We start from the raw sequence: 22,553 nt of genomic DNA on the forward strand, positions 1-22,553 counted from the left end.
ACAACTGCAAATGCTGCACGTGAAAAAAAATGCTTAGCTAGATTCGAACACTCTCGTCATTTTCTTGAAACACTAAATAGTTACCTCTTTCTTATATCGCAGCTGGTTGTAAATGGGAGGCTTTTGAGAGGTCTCGATCTTGACCTCTTGCGTTGACGTCCTGTATGAGGGGTTACTGTAGGTCAGGTTGCTGATCCCGGGGTCAGCAAACTTTGACATTTTGTGTCTGAGGATAGAAAGATGGGAAAACACATTGTACACACAGTCCACTGGTTAACACTGTCCATTGGGTGGCTATCTAGGTTAGCTCCCACGACAGACAAATGTCACAGGTCTAATGTAGCTTCCTCTGTGTGTTCTTTATCTCCACTGATATGAAACGATAAGTTACCTGACACTATCATTGGCCAAATCTATTGGTGCTCAATTTGTTTTCACCTAATTTCTTACTTCAGATCTGGACAGATAAAGGGATGGAGCATAGACATAAAGACACATTTTTATTTTATTACTAGCACTGACTTTATTGATGACTTTGAGGAACATTTTACTTACTATGACTGATGTGGTTCTCTCACCTAGCTACTTTAAGATGAATGTACTAACTGTAAATCGCTCTAGATTAGAGCGTCTGCTAAATGACTAAAATGTAAATGTCAAATGAGAGGAATTTTTTGTATTTAGAGAGGATTTGGTCTTACCTGTAAATAATGAAGGCAGTGATGATTATCAGGATGGCAAGAATGGTCAATGCTCCTCCAATAACATAGCTGATATGAAGACCCTCCCCTGTGAAAGAAGCGTTGCAGATGAACATCAACCAATGAGTGGATTACACTGCTATGACATCTAAACAATTAGATATAGCCTATAAAATCAACACTGTATATTTGAAAGTGAATCATTTATTGTGATTCACCACCTGGATTCGGTCTTATGTAACAACATTTGAATTTCTGTTTTTTTATATCGGATAAAAGTAGAGAATAAGAGCAACAAAATGGTATATCATACAACGCATTTGAGGAAACAATGGGAAAGTAATTCTGCTTTGAAAGTTGATCAACTTGTAAACTCACTTTTGAGAAAACCGTATTTCAATGTTTTGGTACTTCTATTGGACAGCACTTCTTAGTCTACATCCATTCAGCATTGTTCACACCCTCTTAAGCCTTAGCCCCACCCATCTCTTTAAGGGTTGATCCATGCGTTCTGTACTAACTTGCCAGCTACTTCCAGACATCTAAGAGAGAGAGAGAACAGCTCACTGAACATTACTCGCCTTAGCAGAGCTGGTTAGGCTGTTATGTTATCCAGAGCGTTGGTGACTGCAACTGTGCTGTCAGATTGTCCATTTGTAAATTCAGAGCGTATGGCGTTCAGAGCGCACAGTGGACACTCTGGCCAATAAGTAGCATTGTTACGAAAGCTCTGACCTCACAACGACAGTTCCAAGCTAACTGACCCAAGCTAACTGGCTAACATTGGCTAGTTACTCCCAGATTACTACCCTGAAGGTAACGTAAACTCACTCACTTTTGTACATCGCCTTGGTCCGTTAAATTGACCTTATTTTTGCGCCCAAAAAACGTAATACTTCCAGATCAACTGTAATATCAATACCAATGTCAAGCACAATTTCTCCCCTTTCCAACACAATTAATGACGAGACCTTCATGATGCCCATCTCTGCATAATTCAACAAGGCAATGAGCTCCGTCAGGTGGGGAGCGAAGGCTACGAAGTGATCTTGAAAAGGGGGAAATATGTTGTATGAAAAAAAACTTTAACATGTAAATTAAACAGACTTTATGTCATCACATACCTGTTTGAAGATTTGTGTCTAATTTGAAGAAGGGTTTAGGGCTGCGCTAACGTTAGTTCACAAGTGAACTGCAGCTGTTCCGGCTTTTGAGTGTCATGATGGCTCGCAGTAATGATGGCTCGCAAAAAATGCAATAGGCACACTAGTCATGAAATATTAGTTTGATATTAGCAACAATTATATTAATTTAGACAAAAATCATGAAGTTTTCTTACGTGTATATGGTTAAGCATGATTTTAATCTGCGAGAGAAGGGCTACCCCTGGTGGAAAGAGGCTGTACGGCACAAAATGAGTTGCAAATTCACGCTGTACGTTACATAGTGACACGTCACAATGTCAGGGGTCAGTTTTTTCATATTTTCTCAAATACTGTTAGTCCATTGCCATGTCAATCAATGTTGAATCGAAACGTTGTTCACACCCCGGATTTTGATGCCAACACAGTCACTACAGTCCCATTCGTTTTCATTGCAGCCACGTTCAAGTGTCGCGGTTATTTGTACGGAATGGGGTGAGTTTACGTTAGCTAACCACAACCAGGTTCTATGGCTATAACTAGTCAAGTAAATGTGTCTGAGATACGAAGAATAAGATCATACTGTTAGCTAGCAACCCAGCCAGCTAATGCTAGCTAGCTAACAGTACACTTAAAATGAAACCACCTTTCTGTGAAAATGTAGCTAGCTAGACTATCGTACCCGTGGTCTGAAATTGGAGTAGATAGTCAGAGCGAATTTACCAGCTAGTAAGTCTATTAACAGTTGCAGTGACATTATTGAAATGGATAACCTTACTTGCATGGAGTCTTTTGTTAAGACATCTAGCAAGCTAGCTAAACAGTGGAACATAATGACATCACTACCCTGCATGAATCTGCAGGTAGCTAACCAACCAGGTTCTATGGCTTTAACTAGTCAATCAAATGTGTCTGAGATACGAAGAATAAGATCACACACAACGTTAGCTAGCGACCCAGCCAGCAAATATTAGCTAGCTACCCAGCCAGCTAACGCTAGCTAGCTAACAGTACACTTGAAATGAAACCCCTTTCTCTCAAAATTTGAAACGTGTAATATCTGAAAATGTAGCAAGCTAGACTATCTTACCAGTATATATCATGGTTGGACGTGTCACCTGTCTGATACCATGCATGGTTGCCTTTAGTTTGACAATGTAATCCAGACTGGTGCTTTCTCCCTCTCACATTTACATTTTACATTTAAGTCATTTAGCAGACGCTCTTATCCAGAGCGACTTACAATTCTAAATTCCATGCATGACTTATTCAATTGGAATTCATCAGATACTGTATGTAATATAAATCCATCAATGTTTTTCTTCTTCTTTTATTAGGTATGCACAGACCCCCAAAACTCAAATGGATTGATTGCCTTTCAATCTCAACACAGCTGGTGTTTCATCTCTCTTGCCATCTGACATAGAGCACAGGGCCCACAGAACATGTACACTGCCCAGTCATCAATTAAGCTGCCCGGGATGTTGTATCTCTCTCTTATTGATGTGCGCATCATCATCATAGTTGTTGGCAGCAGGGGAGACAGAAGCATTCACCATACCTCTCAGCCATCTGACAGGCTAGGCACATTGAACAGAAGGTACCACACAAACAGACTCTCCTATCAATGCAACAGTCCAGAATCCTTGAGTTCCACTTTGCCGGAGTATTGGGTTGACTCATTACTGCTCTATCACATACTCCATATCCAGATTTGCAGGCTTTTTTTCCTCCATTTGAAATCACTCCATTAATCCTCTATTATCCATTAATCATGAATCCTCTCCTTAGCTATCATACTCAAATTCCACTAATTTAACAACTAGGTCCTCCAGAAAGTGGAGAGCATACACATAACGTTAGCTAGCTAACAGTACACTTTAACTTGACATTAGGTTTAGAGTTACTGACCAGCTCCGATACACAGACACATGCTATGTGGCAGACCAATCCAAACTCATCTTTCGGCATGTCCATTAAACTGCGCATATACTTTCTCACAAACTTAAGACATAAAAGTAAAGCATTGTGATACAAGGTATTTAAATATTCATATCCGACAGCCCTCATTATGCATCAGTAGAATCCCTTCAAGTCATGGTCGATGAGGTAAAATGTCAGGCCTGTTGTTGACATACTTGATCAGTGGGGGTCCTTGCTGAGGGTCTGTGGGGGCTTTGGGGATCTTGTTGGGGGCTGCAGTGCTGGTGGTCTCTCTGTCTGGCGAGGTGGGCACAACATGAGACTAAACATAGGAACAATGAATAGTGTTTTAAAGATACATAAACAGATCACACACAAAGCTGGATTGTTGTTTATCAAAATAAGTTGTTTCGCACACAAACAAACTCACTCACTCACTCACTCACTCACTCACTCACTCACTCACTCACTCACTCACTCACTCACTCACTCACTCACTCACTCACTCACGGAGCAGAGCCTGCTGTCTGGATCATCAGGGCAGGCACACACAAAGCTGTTTGTCTTAGCAAAGCAGAGATGGATACATCCTCCATTATTCACCCCACAGTGGTTAGTGCCTGAAGGGAAGAGAAAGGGCTTACTTTAACCTGTTAAACTCTGCCGCCCTTGTGTGGCATTTTCACAATGGCACATATCTAATCAAATTGTATTGGTCACATACACATATTTAGCAGATGTTATTGCTGGTGTAGCGAAATGCTTGTGTTCCTAGCTCCAACAGTGCAGTAGTATCTAACAATTCACAACAATACACAAATCTAAAAGTAAACGAATGGAACTAAGAAATATCTAAATCTTAGGACGAGCAATGTCGGAGTGGCAATGACTAAATACAGTAGAACAGAATACAGTATATGCATTTTAGATGAGTAAAGCATTATGGAAACATTATTCAAGTGGCTGGTGTTCCATTATTAAAGTGGCCAGTGATTCCATGTCTATGTGTACAGTGCCTTGCGAAAGTATTCGGCCCCCTTGAACTTTGCAACCTTTTGCCACATTTCAGGCTTCAAACATAAAGATATAAAACTGTATTTTTTTGTGAAGAATCAACAACAAGTGGGACACAATCATGAAGTGGAACGACATTTATTGAATATTTCAAAAAATTGTAAGAAATCAAAAACTGAAAAATTGGGCGTGCAAAATTATTCAGCCCCTTTACTTTCAGTGCAGCAAACTCTCTCCAGAAGTTCAGTGAGGATCTCTGAATGATCCAATGTTGACCTAAATGACTAATGATGATAAATACAATCCACCTGTGTGTAATCAAGTCTCCGTATAAATGCACCTGCACTGTGATAGTCTCAGAGGTCCGTTAAAAGCGCAGAGAGCATCATGAAGAACAAGGAACACACCAGGCAGGTCCGAGATACTGTGGTGAAGAAGTTTAAAGCCGGATTTGGATACAAAAAGATTTCCCAAGCTTTAAACATCCCAAGGAGCACTGTGCAAGGGATAATATTGAAATGGAAGGAGTATCAGACCACTGCAAATCTACCAAGACCTGGCCGTCACTCTAAACTTTCAGCTCATACAAGGAGAAGACTGATCAGAGATGCAGCCAAGAGGCCCATGATCACTCTGGATGAACTGCAGAGATCTACAGCTGAGGTGGGAGACTCTGTCCATAGGACAACAATCAGTCGTATATTGCACAAATCTGGCCTTTATGGAAGAGTGGCAAGAAGAAAGCCATTTCTTAAAGATATGCATAAAAAGTGTTGTTTAAAGTTTGCCACAAGCCACCTGGGAGACACACCAAACATGTGGAAGAAGGTGCTCTGGTCAGATGAAACCAAAATTGAACTTTTTGGCAACAATGCAAAACGTTATGTTTGGCGTAAAAGCAACACAGCCCATCACCCTGAACACACCATCCCCACTGTCAAACATGGTGGTGGCAGCATCATGGTTTGGATCTGCTTTTCTTCAGCAGGGACAGGGAAGATGGTTAAAATTGATGGGAAGATGGATGGAGCCAAATACAGGACCATTCTGGAAGAAAACCTGATGGAGTATGCAAAGGACCTGAGACTGGGATGGAGATTTGTCTTCCAACAAGACAATGATCCAAAACATAAAGCAAAATCTACAATGGAATGGTTCAAAAATAAACATATCCAGGTGTTAGAATGGCCAAGTCAAAGTCCAGACCTGAATCCAATCGAGAATCTGTGGAAAGAACTGAAAACTGCTGTTCACAAATGCTCTCCATCCAACCTCACTGAGCTCGAGCTGTTTTGCAAGGAGGAATGGGAAAAAATGTCAGTCTCTCGATGTGCAAAACTGATAGAGACATACCCCAAGCGACTTACAGCTGTAATCGCAGAAAAAGGTGGCGCTACAAAGTATTAACTTAAGGGGGCTGAATAATTTTGCACGCCCAATCTTTCAGTTTTTGATTTGTTAAAAAAGTTTGAAATATCCAATAAATGTCGTTCCACTTCATGATTGTGTCCCACTTGTTGTTGATTCTTCACAAAAAAATACAGTTTTATATCTTTATGTTTGAAGCCTGAAATGTGGCAAAAGGTCACAAAGTTCAAGGGGGCCGAATACTTTCGCAAGGCACTGTATATAGGGCAGCAGTCTCTAAGGTGCAGGGTTGAGTAACCGGGTGGTAGCTGCCTAGTGATGGCTATTTAACAGTCTGATGGCCTTGAGATAGAAGTTGTTTTTCAGACTCCTGGTCCAGCTTTGATGCACCTGTACTGACCTCACCTTCTGGATGATAGCGGGGTGAACAGGCCGTGGCTTGAGTGGTTGATGTCCTTGATTATATTTTTGGCCTTCCTGTGACATCGGGGTGCTGTAGGTGTCCTAGAGGGCAGGCAGTGTTCCCCGTAAGGTGTTGGGCAGACCGGACCATCCTCTGAAGAGCCCTGCGGTTGCAAATGGTGCAGTTGCCATACCCGTTGCCATACACTGTCTGTGTGGGTGGACCATTTCAAATTGTCAGTGATGTGTACGGCGAGGATCTTGAAGCTTTCCACCTTCTCCACTGCAATCCCGTCGATGTGGATAGGGGTGTGCTCCCTCTGGTGATAGTCATTCAGTTACCTTTGCTTTCTTCGGTACAGGAACAGTGACCATCTTAAAGCAAGTGAGGACAGCAGACTGGGATAGGGAGAGATTTGTCCTTAAACAATCCAGACAGCTAGTCTGCACACGTGGCTAGGATGCCGTCTGGGCCGGCAGCCTAGCGAGGGTTATTACGCTTAAATGATTTACTCATGTTGGCCACGGAGAACGCGAGACCACAGTCCTTGGGAGTAGCCTGTGTCAGTGGCACTGTGTTATCCTCAAAGCGGGCAAAGAAGGTGTTTAGCTTGTCTGGGAGCAAGATGTCGCTGTCCACGACGTGGCTGGTTTTTCCTTTGTAATCTGTGATTGTCTCGAGTCTGAGCTGTTGAATTGTGATTCCACGTTGTCTCTGTACTGACGTTTTTCCTGTTTGATTGCCTTATGGAAGGAATAACTACACTGTTTGCATTCAACCATATTCCCAGTCACCTTGCAATGGTTAAATGCGATGGTTTGCACTTTAAGTTTTGCATGAATGCTGCATGAATCCACGGTTTCTGGTTTGGGTAGGCTTTAATAGTCACCATGGGAACAACATGTCCTATACACTTCCTGATGAACTCAGTCACAGTGTTTGTGTAAATGTCAATGATATTCTCAGAGGCTACCCGGGAACATATCCTAATTCGCGTGATCAAAACAATCTTGAAGCATGGATTCTGATTGGTCAGGCCAGCATTGAATAGACCTTGGGTACTTCTTGTTTGAGTTTCTGCCTATAGGAAGGGAGGAGCAAAATGGAGTCGTGATCTGATTTGCTAATGGGAGGGCGGGGGCTTGTAAGCATCTCAAAAAGGCAAGTAGCAGTGGTCTAGTGTTTTTCCTAAGCGACTACAGTCTACAGTCAATGTGCTGATAGAACTTCGGGTAGCGTTTTTCTCTAATTTAAGTTGTTAGAATTCCCAGCTACAATAAATGTGGCCTCAGGATATGTGGTTTCCAGTTTGCATAATGTCCAGTGTAGTTCCTTGAGGGCTGTCGTGGTTTTGGCTTGAGGGGGGAATATACAGGGCTGTGAAGGTAACAACATATATTTTATGTTTCATGAAAGATATTTAGATTTTTTTTTAAAGACAATTGCTTTTGATTGGGATTTAATTTAGTATTTTTTGACCGTAATTGACGGGATGGAAATCCCTTAATAATATCCTGTTGGAGATAGGAGGCAGTGTTTTCACTTTGAATGAATTGCGTGCCCATAGTGAACTGCATCAAACTCTGTCCTAAATTACTAATATATGCATATTATTATTACTATTGGATAGAAAGCACTCAAGTTTCTAAAACCGTTTGAATTATGTCTGTGAGTATAACAGAACTCACAGGGCAGGCAATCTTCCAAACACGTTTTGAAATCCTGAAAGTTGGGGCAACTTTGACGTCATCGCCCCCTCCCTTCCCAACAAGTTATGGAACTGGAAACACTTCCTACGTCTTCCACTAGATGTCCTCATTCAGTAGAAAGTGTAATGGAGCATTTGCTGTGAACTTTGACCTAATGGGAGGGAAAATAGTCGGTGTCGCAAGAGAATGCCATTTTGTTGTGGCGCATTTCTCTGTGAGTGCTACGGCTGTTCCAATCGGCCCCAGATGAAAACAAATGATCCGGTTGGAATGTTATTGGATATATATGATTATAACATCTTGAAGATTGATTCTGCACTTAGTTTGACAAGTTTTTTTTGACCTGGAATATGTCTTTTGGAAGTTTTCATGCAAGTTATCCTGGACCAGAAGTCCGTTTTTGGGCATGTGAGCTGAAAGTGATAGCAAATGCTGCTACTTGCACACTAGTATTATGGAACAAAACTATTTATTGTGGAACTAGGACTACTTGCACTACATTCTGATGAAAGATCATCAAAGGTAAGGGAATATTTCTGTTGTAATTTTGTATTTCTTTTTGACTCCAACATGGCGGAGAAATATTGTTACGTCTGAGCGCCATCTCAGATTATTGCAATGTTAGGCTTTTTCCCGTAACGTTTAAAACAAAATGTGACACAGCGGTTGCATTAAGAACCATTGTATATTTAATTATATGTAGAACATGTATCTTTAGTCAACGTTTATGATGAGTATTTCTGTTATCTGGCGTAGCTTTCTATAATTCCTCCGGATATTTTGGAGGAATTTCTGAACATGGCGTCAATGTAAACTGAGATTTATGGATATGAAATGCATATTATCGAACAAAACATAAATGTACTGTGTGTCACGGTCGTCCTCCTCTTCATCTGAAGAGGAGAGGCGAGAAGGATCGGAGGACCAAAATGCGGCGTGGTATGTGTTCATCATGAATTTTAATGAAGAAAACACTGAAACACTATACAAAAACAATAAATGAAATGACAACCGTGAAGCTAATTGAGAACTGTGCTGAAACAAGCAATCGACATAGACAAACACCCACAAACAAACAGTGCAACCCAGGTTACCTAAGTATGATTCTCAATCAGAGACAACTAATGACACCTGCCTCTGATTGAGAGCCATACTAGGCCAAAACATAGAAATCCCCAAATCATAGAAAATCAAACAGACTGCCCACCCCAACTCAAGCCCTGACCATACTAAATAATGAATACAAAACAAAGGAAATAAAGGTCAGAACGTGACACTGTGTAACATGTCATATGACTGTCATCTGATTAAGATTTTCAAGAGGTTAGTGATTGATTTTATTTTTAATCCTGCTTTTGTGATTTTATCTTTGGCTGGAAAAAATGGCTACCTTTTTTCTTTGGTTTGGTGGTGGTCTAACATAAATATATGTTGTGTTTTCGCTGTAAAATATTTTGACACGAAACTCTGACACGATGGGTAGATGAACAAGGTGTTTATCTTTCATTTGAGGTATTGGACTTGTTAATGTGTGGAGGTTAAATATTTCTAAAGAATATTTTTGCATTCCTTGACCCACCTTTTCTGCTTAGCGGGGGGATGGAGTTCCCCTCGGGGTACGCCTCGCCTCAAAAGCTGAATGGCCATTTTTTTGCAGGTGAACATGCAAGGTTTACTCAACAGATGAAGAAGAGTTTGTAGAGATTCACAATACAATGTTGAACACTTTTACTGTTGTTGAGTAAAAAGATGTGTTTATCTTAGCTCTAAACAAGGCATGTAAAGTGGCTTGCGATAATATCCCCCCCCTTCACATTTTTCCTATCTTGTTGCCTTACAACCTGGAATTAAAATATATTTTTTTTGGGGGGGGTTGTATCATTTGATTTACACAACATGCCCACCACTTTGAAAATGCAAAATGCAAAATAGTTTTTTGTGTGAAACAAACAAGAAATAAGACAAACAGAACTTGAGCGTGCATAACTATTCACCCCCCCAATCAATACTTTGTAGAACCCACCTTTTGCAGTAATTACAGCTGCAAGTGTCTTGTGGTATGTCTCTATAAGCTTGGCAGATCTAGCCACTGGGATTTATGTCCATTATTCAAGGCAAAACTGCTACAACTCCTTCAAGTTGGATGGGTCCGCTGGTGTACAGCAATATGTAAGTCATACCACAGACTCTCAATTGGATTGAGGTCTGGGCTTTGACTAGGCCATTCCAAGACATGTAAATGTTTTCCCTTAAACCACTCAAGTGTTGCTTTAGCAGTATGCTTAGGGTCATTTTCCTGCAGGAAGGTGAACCTCCGTCCCAGTCTCAAATCTCTGGAAGATTGAAACAGGTTTCCCCTCAAGAATTTCCCTGTATTTAGCGCCATCCATCATTCCTTCAATTCTGACCAGTTTCCCAGTCCCTGCTGATGAAAAACATCCCCACAGCATGATGCTACCACCATGCTTCACTATGTGTTCTTGGGGTAATGAGAGGTGTTGTGTTTGCGCCAGACAAAACATTTTCCTAGATGGCCAAAAAGCCACATTTTTGTCTCATCTGAGCAGAGTACGTTCTTTCATATGTTTTGGGAGTCTCCCACACCCCTCTTTTACGCTACTGCTACTCTCTGTTTATCATATATGCATAGTCACTTTAACCGTATCTACATGTACATACTACCTCAATCAGTTTGACTAACCGTTGTCTGTATGTAGCCTCGCTACTTTTATAGACTCGCTACTGTATATAGCTTGTCTTTTTTTACCGTTGTTTTTATTTCTTTACCTACCTATTGTTCACCTAATACCTTTTTTGCACTATTGGTTAGAGCCTGTAAGTAAGCATTTCACTTTAACTTGTTGTATTCGGCGCACGTGACAAAACAACTTTGATTTGAGTGGGGAAAAATGTAACTCCCAGAAATGCCTCATTAACACTCAGTCACTGTGGCGACACCACAAAGGTGGTTGAAGGTAAATGCTGGCTCTAACCATCTAGGATCAGATTACCCTCAATGCTAATCTTCGCCATAAGAACCGGTATCAGTAGTTAGGGGTAACTTGCCACTCGCCCAAGGGCAAAATTTCCCCAATCCTAACCTTAACCATTAGTCGGGAAAATGCTGAAATGATTTAAGATCAGTGTCTAGGGGCAACTTCACCCTGCTCCCTTACCGCTCTGCCTCTGTGGTGAGACTACGATGATGTCCATGAGGCCCTCCACGTTGGCCAGTACGGTCTCCTTGCTGCGGCCAGTGTGTTTATCCACACGCTGGATGGACTTAGTCTGCCAGTCCGTCCAGTAGGTCCAACGGTCTTGCTGCGAGAGTCGGGAGAAAGGGGTTTAGAGGGGAGGACACTGGCTTCAACTGGGGGAACAAGGTAGAGAAAAAGAGAGGAGAGAAAGAAACACAGACAATGAGGAAGAGAGAGAGGGAGGAAGAAAATGAAGGTCAGAGAAGAAGGGAAGTAGAATGGTTCAGTTTTATGGTTCAGTATGAGTGGAGGAGGAGGGAGAGCAAGTGAGGCAGTGAACAAACAAGTGAGTGGAGGAGGAATGAGAGCAAGTGAGTGGATGTGGTAGCCAGGGTCAGGGGTCAAGTGGTTGATTGATGGCTGGGGGATACCTATGTGACGGCGATGGGGTGGGAAACAGGGCTGACGAGGATTTGACAGAGCTTTCCGTTTAGGTCGGAACTCTCAATGCGATCCAAGTGAGCATCCACCCAGAAGATCCTACACACACACACACACACACACGGAGGAGTTAAACACACACACACACATGTTCATTTACATACTAGGCCAAAATACTTTACAGAGATATTAGACAGAGATGAGAGGGATTTAACAGGAATTGACATCAAAGCTATCCTATCAAGAGGCCAGAAAACTCTTGTACTGTACTATGATTTACTACACAAAACAATGTTCTGCAGAAAATACTTTGATTTTCTCGGCTGAGATTTGCTTTGTATGCTGTTTTCGGTCTTTCTCTCCCTCTTTTCCTGTCTCCGTCCGTCCCGCTCCCTCTGCGGGTTGCCATTTATTGGGATGAGTCTTGTCCTGGAGGCAGAACTGAGCAATTTTTTTGCTAGATGGGCAACCTGCAAAGTCAAAATTGGCTATATTGTAAAAATTCATGAAAACATAACTTTGCTTTTTGGTCTTAATTTAGAGTTAATTTAATCGAAGGGTTAGGCATTAGGGTTAGCAGTGTGGTTAAGGCAGATTATATGACTTTGTGGCTGTGCCAGCTAGTGACCACTCTGGAAGGCTGCCCCTAGAACAAGACTTATTACCAAAAACTATACCTGCGCTCCCTTTCTCCCTACCATTCCCTCTCTCTCCTGTATCTTTGTCTGCCATTACCTTATTCATTCCCTCTCTTTCTCCCTACCTACCACTCCTTCTCTCTCCTGTATCTATGTCTCTCATTCCCCCTCTTTATCCCTACCTACCACTCACTCTCTCTCCTGTATATCTGTCTGTCATTCCCTTATTCCCTCCCAGTCACCATCCCCCTCCCTTCCACTCTCTCCCTCCCACTCTCTCTTTCTAACCTCTGTGTGTCGTAATCCAGTGTGAGTCCGTTGGGCCAGCCCAGGTCTGTGTTAATCAGAACTTTACGGTCTGATCCATCTAGATGTGTATGCTCAATCCTAGCAATGGGACCCCAGTCTGTCCAGAACAGGTACCTAGAGAGACCAATGAAACAATGACAACCCAGTTGCCACCCCCCACACGCACACAAACACACAAACACGCACTTACAAACACTCACAAAATCTCTTCCACTACACCCTTTCCCCCTCTATCCTCCTCTCACCCTTTGCTTTTGAAACACAGAGATGGCCCTGGGTTCATCCAGGCTGTTGTTGGCTAGTACTTTGCGGCTGGTCCCGTCCAGTCGTGCCACCTCGATGGTGTTGCGACCTGTGTCCGTCCAGTACATATTCCTGGTCAAATGATGCAAAACTCGTCATACCTTGACACAAAAGGGGTATGACAGCCAATGACCTTAGAGTTCCACTTCGCACTGCAACTGCAAGAAACTGCAGTAGCAATGCGCTAAGGAACGAAAACACTGGAAACTGGAGAATTGAAAAAACATTGCCTGGTTTGATGAATCCAGGGTTCCTGCTATTACACGCTGATGGGGGGACTAGGGTATGGAGAAAACCACATGAGCACATGCATCCATCATGCTGCATTTCAACATTGCAGGCTGATTGTGATGGTGTGGGGTGTGTTTTCATCACACATATTGGGTCTTTTGATAAAAGTGAAGCTATGTTTGAATGCCACAGGATATCTAAATATCACTGCCAAATAGGTGCATCCTTTCATGGCAGCTATGTATCCATCTGCACATATATATTTTTTCAGCTGGATAATGCTCCATGTCACAAGGTTAGGATTGTCCAGGAATCCGCTTACTGCAGTGGCCTGCCCAGTCACAAGATCTCAATCCAATTGAACATCTGTGGGATGAGATGGAACGATCTATTTGGTTTAGAGATCCACTACCAGCCAACTTGACAGAACTGTGGGAAGCATTAGAGTCAACATGGCATCCCTGTGGAACATTTTGACACCTTGTAGAGTCCATGCCCAAACAAATTGAGGCTGTTCTGAGGGCAAAAGTAGGTGCAACTCAATATTAGGAGGGTATTTCTAATGTTTTGTACACTGTATATTGTGTGGGAGTGTCTTTTTAGCATACCTGATAACATCCAGGCTGACATCGGTGTAGTACAGCTTCCCGTCCACGCTGTTGTAGTCCAGTGAGATGACGTTGTGCAGGTCATTTGTGTCCAGGGAGATGCGTCGCACGCTGACCCGGTTGGATAAGAGCAGGTAGGTCTCGGGGGAGTCGTCACATGACCTGGTGTCCCCCTTGAGGAGGTGCCGGTGGGACAGGCACAGGAAGTACCGTTGTGGCGGGGCAGACACGTGGCTAGAGCCCCCGTTCCTTCTACCACACTTATTGAAACCTGGAGAGGGGGGGAGGACAAAACTAGGTCAGACTTCTGTTGCAGGTACACAAATAGGGGTAGCAGCAGAATATTTACTGGTTTCAAGACATTCCCATTACATACAGGCAACTGATTCCATTGAAAGTGAAGTGAGAGAGGGAAGACAAACAATAAATAGAGAATACAGGGGACAAATGGAGGACAGCAAATGGGTAAGTGCCACTCAATTCCAAACATACACCAAACAAACAACCTTACCAGATTTTTTGCAGTCGTGTGATTTTCTAAAATTAAATGATGACATAGTCCCATATAGTTCTACGGTCACTCCCACTAAGGCCAACTTTGAATGGTTGATGTACAATGCTTTTATGGGACATGCGCAATAGTCTGGGGACCAAGGAAAACCTCTACCCACACCTTCCTCTTTGCTGTTCCGAGGCTAGTGTGCCATTGATACACTCACCCAGTGGCTTTTCTCTATCCACGGCCTGTATGTCCATGAGCCCGGGCAGGTTGCTGCTTACAGTGATGGTGTTGGCGCCGGTGGTTTTGTCAGCCCGCTGGATGCTACGGCTCTGCCAGTCGGTCCAGTAGATGTGTGGTCCTAGTAGGGTCAGGCCGTACGGGTGCTGGACTGGGGATACCAGGGTTCGGCGGTTCAGCCCGTTCAGGTCTGCCGCCAATAATTCAATGAATATTCTCCGTTCTTCTTCTCCAATAGGAACACGTACCTGTCATTTCAGTGGCAAAATGCTTTTGCTATGGTGAGTCCTACTTTAAACATGACCCAGCTGTGCTAAAGCTGGGCTGGAACAAAAGCCTGCACACTCTGTAGCTCTCAGGCTTGGTTGCCTTATTTATTAAAATGTTATTTAACCAGTCAAGTCAGTTAAGAACAAATTCTTATTTACAATGATGGCCTACTCCGGGCAAACCCTAACCCAGACGACGCTGGGCCAATTGTGCGCTGCCCTATGGGACTCCCAATCACTACCAGTTGTGATACAGCCTGGAATCGAAACAGGGTCTGTAGTGACACCTCTAGCACTGAGTGCCTTAGACCACTGCGCCACTCGGGAGCTTTAGCGTTTTGGACAGGGCGACTGATCTCTGTGTGAGTGTCAGCCCACAGTAGTTGTGAGCCGGCACTGTCGATGGCCAGTCCGTTAGGCCAGCCTAGGTTGTTACTGATCAAAACCAAACGGTCCAAGCCATCCATCGCTGACCGCTCCAACTTAGCATGTTCCCCCCAGTCTGTCCAGTACATATACCTGGAGGAGAGAGAAGACCGACAAAAGAGGGCTAACTATTGCCCAATCTAAATTGCTGGGTTGTAATTCACGACGGGTCAACTTTTATTGCCCTGCAATAAAACACACAGGAACTAACTAACAGTCTGCATATGATTAGTGAATTAAAAATTCCATTTTAATTGAAAAACAAGTGCAAAATCAGCACCTGGAGCTAAACACACTGCTGTGCACAGTGAACCTTAATTGACTGACAGCCAAACTCTAACTCCTTACCCCATCTCGTGGTAGAGGGCGATTGCTCGTGGGCTGTCCAGGTTCTGCCAGATCAGAACTTTCCTCATGGAGCCGTCCAAGTTTGCCACCTCAATCCAGAAAGAAAGAAAGAAAGAAAGAAAGAAAGAAAGAAAGAAAGAAAGAAAGAAAGAAAGAAGTGTGGAAGATACAGTTAGGGAGAAGAGAAAGGTGAGAAACGAAGGGTATGCAGAAGTATAGAAGTTGAAATATTTCAGTGCAACAGATCATTTCTTTTACAAAAACAGATGAATATTCCTCTGTAATACAGCAGAAAGACAAAAAAGACACTAGCCTAGTACGATCTGTAATGTGATTCAGATATGTTTTGCTTTATGAAATAAAGTTAATTGATTATTTCCCTTACCTGTAGCAATGATATCATCATGAGCCATCTCGTTGATGTTAGCTCTACTCACCTTATTTAGTGTGCTGTCTGACCAGTACACTTTACCTGCAGGGGGCAGTAGACACACACAGCAAGGTTTGAAAGACATACTGTTCGTCACTGTTTAGTGTTAGTGCGTGCAAATGGAACAGCGTGTGCATATCTTTGAAACATTAAAAGTTATCCTTTATAGATACAACTATACTAACTATATTCACATCACCAAATAATTAATTAAAACACACAGTTTTGCAATGAAGGTCTTCAGTAGCCTCAAAAGCACTCTCTGGGGTAGTACCATGATGTAGCCGGAGGCCAGCTAGATTCCTTGCAACAAAATTGTAGACCTCCACAAGTCTGGTTCATCACTGGGAGCAAATTCCAAATGCCTGAAGGTACCAAGTTCACCTGTACAAACAAGTATATACACCATGGGACCAAAAAGCCATCATACAGCTCAGGAAGGAGACACGTTCTGTCTCCTAGAGATGAACATACTTTGGTGCGAAAAGGGCAAATCAATACCACAACAACAGCAAAGGACCTTGTGAGATGCTGGAAGAAACAGGTACAAAAGTCAAGTAAAACGAGCCCTATATAGACATAACCTGAACGGCCACTCAGCAAGGAAGAAGCCTCTGCTCCAAAACCGCCATAAAAAAAAGCCTGACTACGGTTTGCAACTGCATATGAGGACAAAGATTGTACTTTTTGGAGAAATGTCCTTTGGTCTGATGAAACAAAAATAGAACTGTTTGGCCATAAATGACCTTCATTATGTTTGGAGCAAAAAGGGTTAGGCTTGCAAGCCAAAGAACAACATCCCAACTGTGAAGCACTGGGGTGGCAGCATCATGTGCTTTGCTGCAGGAAGCACTGGTGCACTTCACAAAATAGATGGTTTCATGAGGTAGGAAAATGATGTGGATATATTGAAGCAACATCTCAAGACATCAGTAAGGTAGTTAAAGCTTGGTCGCAAATGGGTCTTCCAAATGGACAATGACCCCAAGCAAACTTCCAAAGTTGTGGCAAAATGGCTAAATGACAACAATGTCAAGGTATTGGAGTGGCTATCACAAAGCCCTGACCTCAATCCTATAGAAAATTTGAAGGCAGAACTGAAAAAGCGTGTGCAAGCAAAGAGCCATACAAACATGACTCAGTTACCCCAGCTCTGTCAGGAGGAATGGGCCAAAATTCAACCAACTTATTGTGGTAAGCTTGTGGAAGGCTACCAAAATATTTGACCCAAGTTAATTAAACAATTTTAGGCAATGCTGCCAAACAGTAATTGAGTGTATGTAAACTTCTGACCCACTGGGAATGTGATGAAATGAAAGCTGAAATAAATCATTCTCTCCTCTCTACTAAAATTCTGACATTTCACATTCTTAAAATAAAGTGGTGATCCTGACTGACCTAAGACAGGGAATTTTTACTAGGACTAAATGTATGAAATGTACTTGGCTAAGGTGTATGTAAACTTCCGACTTCAACTGTGTATATATATAATTTTTTTGTTCTTCCGCCTACTTCTTCCGCCTTTTTTCAATATATATTTTTTTCCTGCCTACTCAAACACTCAGCTCAAACAGAGAGGGATGCTATGTTGCTAACTTGCTGCCTATGGCTATCCAACACTGGAACTCTTCCAAGTCAAGATAAGATTTTGGTTTTATAAATGTATTGCCACCGGGGCCCGCCGGTGTAGCTGCTAAACTTCTTGCTGTACACTGTATGATTATAGCGGGTTTACTAACACGTTAGTTCTATTAGCTATGTAGATTATGATATTAGCAAATATGGTGACAACGATGTAGACTGTGTGCAGCGGTTATGGTATGAAGGTTTGACTTAAATGTTTTTTCGCCTGGTTACAAACAGCTAATGGGTTGTGCAATGAAGTCCACAAGCGCAGGGAAAGGAGAGAGGAGGACAGCGTATATGCGAGAAAGAATTACACAACGGGCAAAGTGATCATGCTGTTTGTCTGTGGCTGCTATGAAAGTGAACTGTGTTTGCGGGTGATCAGAGGTGTGTTAATTTCACCGATTTCTATTGAAAAACGTTTTTTAAACAGAAGCAAACGGTACAAATTTGGGATCAACATACCTAAATTTGTCCAATAGAAACTCTTGTTTGCAACTGCTGGACTAATGACTACACCCTAGATCAGCTAAATGTAGGGAAAAGTGTGCAAGGCTGTATTGAATGCTTCATTCACTGTCTGTCACCTTGATTACTAAAACATTTCTCTCGACCTGTGCATGTACGTGGTAAACTTTAATTCATAGGATAGGATGTAGCAACTTCATGATGGTTATTTGGCAAATGTAGGTATCATGTAGTAGCCTTAACCTATTGATGTTATATTGAGCTGGGTGAATGAAATATGAATGACTATCATTCAATATGCTGTAATAGAAATAAGGCCATGCTCAAAATTGTGCTTCCTCATCTTAAATGGCACTGACCACCACTGGTGCACATTCAGATCACAATGAAAAAAAATGAGATTTTTTTCTCAAAGGACAGTTCTGGTCTGAAAGATGGAATATTACTATATATTTTTACTGCAAAACCTACACTACGGTACAAAAGTTTGGGTCACTTGGAAATGTCCTTCTTTTTGAAAAAAAAAGCCTATTTTTTTGTCCATTAAAATAACATCCAGGTGAATCCAGACGACACTACTACGTCATCAGAGCGCACCGTATGTTTGTTGCTGTTGAATGCTGTCGAACGCCGAAAGCTGAACTAAAGACCTCGGTTTAAAAGCTGACAGTGTTTTTATATACTTTTATTTTGAATCCTGTGGCTCTGTTGGGCTAAATTGCTGTGAGCGCTGCTATCTGTCCAGGGATTCCTCCTAGCTGGCTAGCCTGCGGTCTCAAATGGAGGCCGCTATTGAACGTTTCCAGCATTGCAGGAGCTGTGTTTACTTTGCTTTGTTCCGGGACAATGTGGACCGCGCTGACTTTCGCGCTGACCACAGGAGCGAAGTAGCTACTCGTAGAAAGCAAGTAACGAACCTACTTACCTGTTAGGGATAGGGCTGACTACTGCCCCCTTTGGAGGAATTGCGTGCCCATAGTAAACAGAAAAAGAATCCGTCCAAAATTGCTCATATATGCATATAATAATTATTATTGAATAGAAAACACTCTAAAGCTTCTAAAACCGTTCAAATTATGTCTGTATGTAAAGCAGAACTCTCAGAGCAGCCATTCTCCCAAACTCTCTCTTGTCATCAGAAAAGTTGGCCCAACTTTGACGTCATCGCCCCCACCCTTCCCAAGCAGCTACAGACCTGAGAACAGTTTGTATGTCTTCAGCGCGATGTCTGCTTTCAATGGGGCTTGCCATTGTGAGAATCGCGCGTCCACAAGACTTTTGGCGGGCTGAAACCTTCGGGTCACGCGAAAAAATAAGTACTCTCATGCGCGCGGACGCTCCAGAGCTCTCTTTCTTCCAGGATTGACCAAACGATGTGGGTGTTTCTGTTCGTGCTAAGGATTGTTTTCCACGTTTATAACATGCTTTAGCTTGATTCTGCACTTAGTTTGACCAGTTTAGTCGACATATAATATGTAATTTTGAAGTTTTGGTGCGCATCCACTAGAATTTTGGCTGCATTTCGATCGGAATTTGTCGCGTTTGATAACCTAAAGACACAGACTTCAAAACCAAACAATGTTTTTGGTAAGTATAACCCCTTCCAGGTCTTCTGATGGAAGAACATCAAAGGTAAGGGAATATTTATGTGGTAAATTTGGGTTTCTGTGGACTCCAAGATAGAGGAGCCATAATGCTAATTTCAGAGCGCCGTCTCATATTATAGCCCAGTGAACGAATTCTGTAACGTTAAAAATAAATGTAACACAGCGGTTGGATTAGGAAGAGGTGTATCTTTCTATCTATGTGTAGAACATGCATATTTAGTTAAAATTGATGATGTGTATTGCTTGTTAGCTCCGTCAGATAACGTCTGCTATCATCATTTCTCCGGACATTTGAGTAGCATTTTTTGAACATGCCGTCATTGTAAACAAAGATTTATGGATATAAATTGCATATTATTGAAAAAAAACCTAAATGTACTGTGTAACATGTTATATTACTGTCATCTGATGAAGATTTTAAAAGGTTAGTGAATTATTTTTCTTTTAATCCTGCGTTTGTTGATTGCATATTTTGTTCAACTTGGCTTTGCAAATTAGCTGTGTCTTCGGTGGTGGTTTGACATAAATATGTGCTATGTTTTCGCCGTACAACATTTTAGAAATCTGACTTGCTGGGTAGATGAACAAGGTGTTTATCTTTCATTTGAGCTATTGGACTTGTTAATGTGTGGAGGTTAACTATTTCTACGAATATTTTTGCATTCCATGCGCCACCGTTCCAGCTGAACGTGGGAGGGGTAGTTCCCAAATGGGAACCATAACCCCCTTCTGGATAAACTACAGGGGAACCCACGCCCACCTACTTTTTATTTTTGTTAATGCTGCATCAATGTACATTATCTTAGGGGCATTGGCAAACACAATGGAAGTAATTTAATTTATGTACCCCTAATTGCACCGAATACATCTGTTTATCCTACAGCTATTGTAAGCAGTAAGCCTGAGCCTATAAATCAGTTACACTGTAAGCACTGAGGCGGTGTGCAATAGTAGGAAGACAACTTTATGCAGCTCACCCTGCACTATCAGCTCCAATGTAAATAACATGAGTAAGTCTACCTCTGGTAAGCTTCTCAGTAAAGCATTAAAAAAATCTGAATAGCCCATATTAACATAAGAACTTAAGAAACAAGGTCAATAACTTGCTTGTAACAGATGACATTCATATTCTGACTATCTCTGAAACGCACTTAGATAATACCTTTGAAGTTACAGTGGTAGCAATACATGGTTATAACATCTACCGAAAAGACAGAAATGCCAACGGAGGCGGTGTTGCGGTCTATATTCAGAACCACGTTCCTGTAAATCTTGGAGACAATTTAATGTTAAATACTGTTGAAGTAATATGGCAACAGGTTCCTCTGCCTCACATAGAGCCCCATTCTTGTGGGAAGCTGCTATAGACCACCAAGTGCTAACAGTCAGAATTTGGATAATATGTGTGAAATGCTTGATAATGTATGTGATATCAACAGAGAAACTTATATTTTCTGGGTGATTTTAAATATTGACTGGCTATCATCAAGGTACCCACTCAGGTAAAAACTTGAACCTGTAACCTGGATCAGTCAGTTAACCTACCAGGGTAGTTAAAACCAGCACAGGAATTGCATTTCACGCATTTATGAAAATATTTTTTCCAGTTACAAATAAGCATACACCCATTAAGAAAATGTCTGTAAAAACTGTTAAATCCCCTTGGATTGATGAGGAATTGAAAAATTGTGTGGTTGAGAGGGATGAGGCAAAAGGTATGGCAATTAAGTCTGGCAGCCCAACTGATTGGCAAACGTACTGCAAATTAAGAAATCATGTGACTAAACTAAATAAAAATAAACTACACTATGAAACTAAGAAATTATATAAAGAATGATAGTGCAACCTTAAATGACATTTTGGGGAAAAAGACAACTCTGCTCCTTCATTCATTGAATCAAATGGCTCATTCATCACAAAACCCACTGATATTGCAAACTACTTCAATTACTTTTTCATTGGCAAGATAAGCAAACTTAGGGATGACATGCCAGCAACAAACGCTGACACTACACATCCAAGTATATTGGACCAAATTATGAAAGATAAGAATTGTACTTTTGAATTCAGTAAAGTCAGTGTGGAAGAGGTGAAAAAAATCATTTTTGTCTATCAACAATGACAAGCCACCGGGGTCTGACAATCTGGATGGAGGATAATAGCAGACAACATTGCCACTCCTATTTGCCACATCTTCAATTTAAGCCTACTAGAAAGTGTGTGCCCTCAGGCCAGGAGGGAAGCTAAAGTCATTCCACTACCCAAGAATAGTAAAGCCCCCTTTACTGGCTCAAGTAGCCGACCAATCAGCCTGTTACCAACCCTTAGTAAACTTCTGGAAAAATTTACAGTAAACAAATTGACAACAGAATTTCAGCATGCTTATAGGGAAGGACACTCAACAAGCACTTAGACAAATGACTGATGATTGGCTGAGAGAAATTAATTATAAAATTATTGTGGGGGCTGTCTTGTTAGACTTCAGTACAGCTTTTGACATTATTGATGCTGGGAAAACTGTGCTAACGTAATTGCAAAAGGGTTTTCTAATGATCAATTAGTCTTTTAAAAATGATAAACTTGGATTAGCTAACACAACGTGCCATTGGAACACAGAAGTGATGGTCGCTGTAGATATTCCATAAAAAATCTG

The 22,553-nt window shown here is 41.8% G+C and overlaps 1 pseudogene; it reads right to left on the reverse strand.

Moving 5' to 3' along the window:
• Nucleotides 1-22,553, reverse strand: part of LOC118362159 (low-density lipoprotein receptor-related protein 4-like) — a 32,561-nt pseudogene that overhangs the window by 4,216 nt on the left and 5,792 nt on the right.

This window comes from Oncorhynchus keta, chromosome 2 (genome assembly GCF_023373465.1).
Source record: "Oncorhynchus keta strain PuntledgeMale-10-30-2019 chromosome 2, Oket_V2, whole genome shotgun sequence".
In the NCBI taxonomy this organism is placed as follows: Eukaryota; Metazoa; Chordata; class Actinopteri; order Salmoniformes; family Salmonidae; genus Oncorhynchus; species Oncorhynchus keta.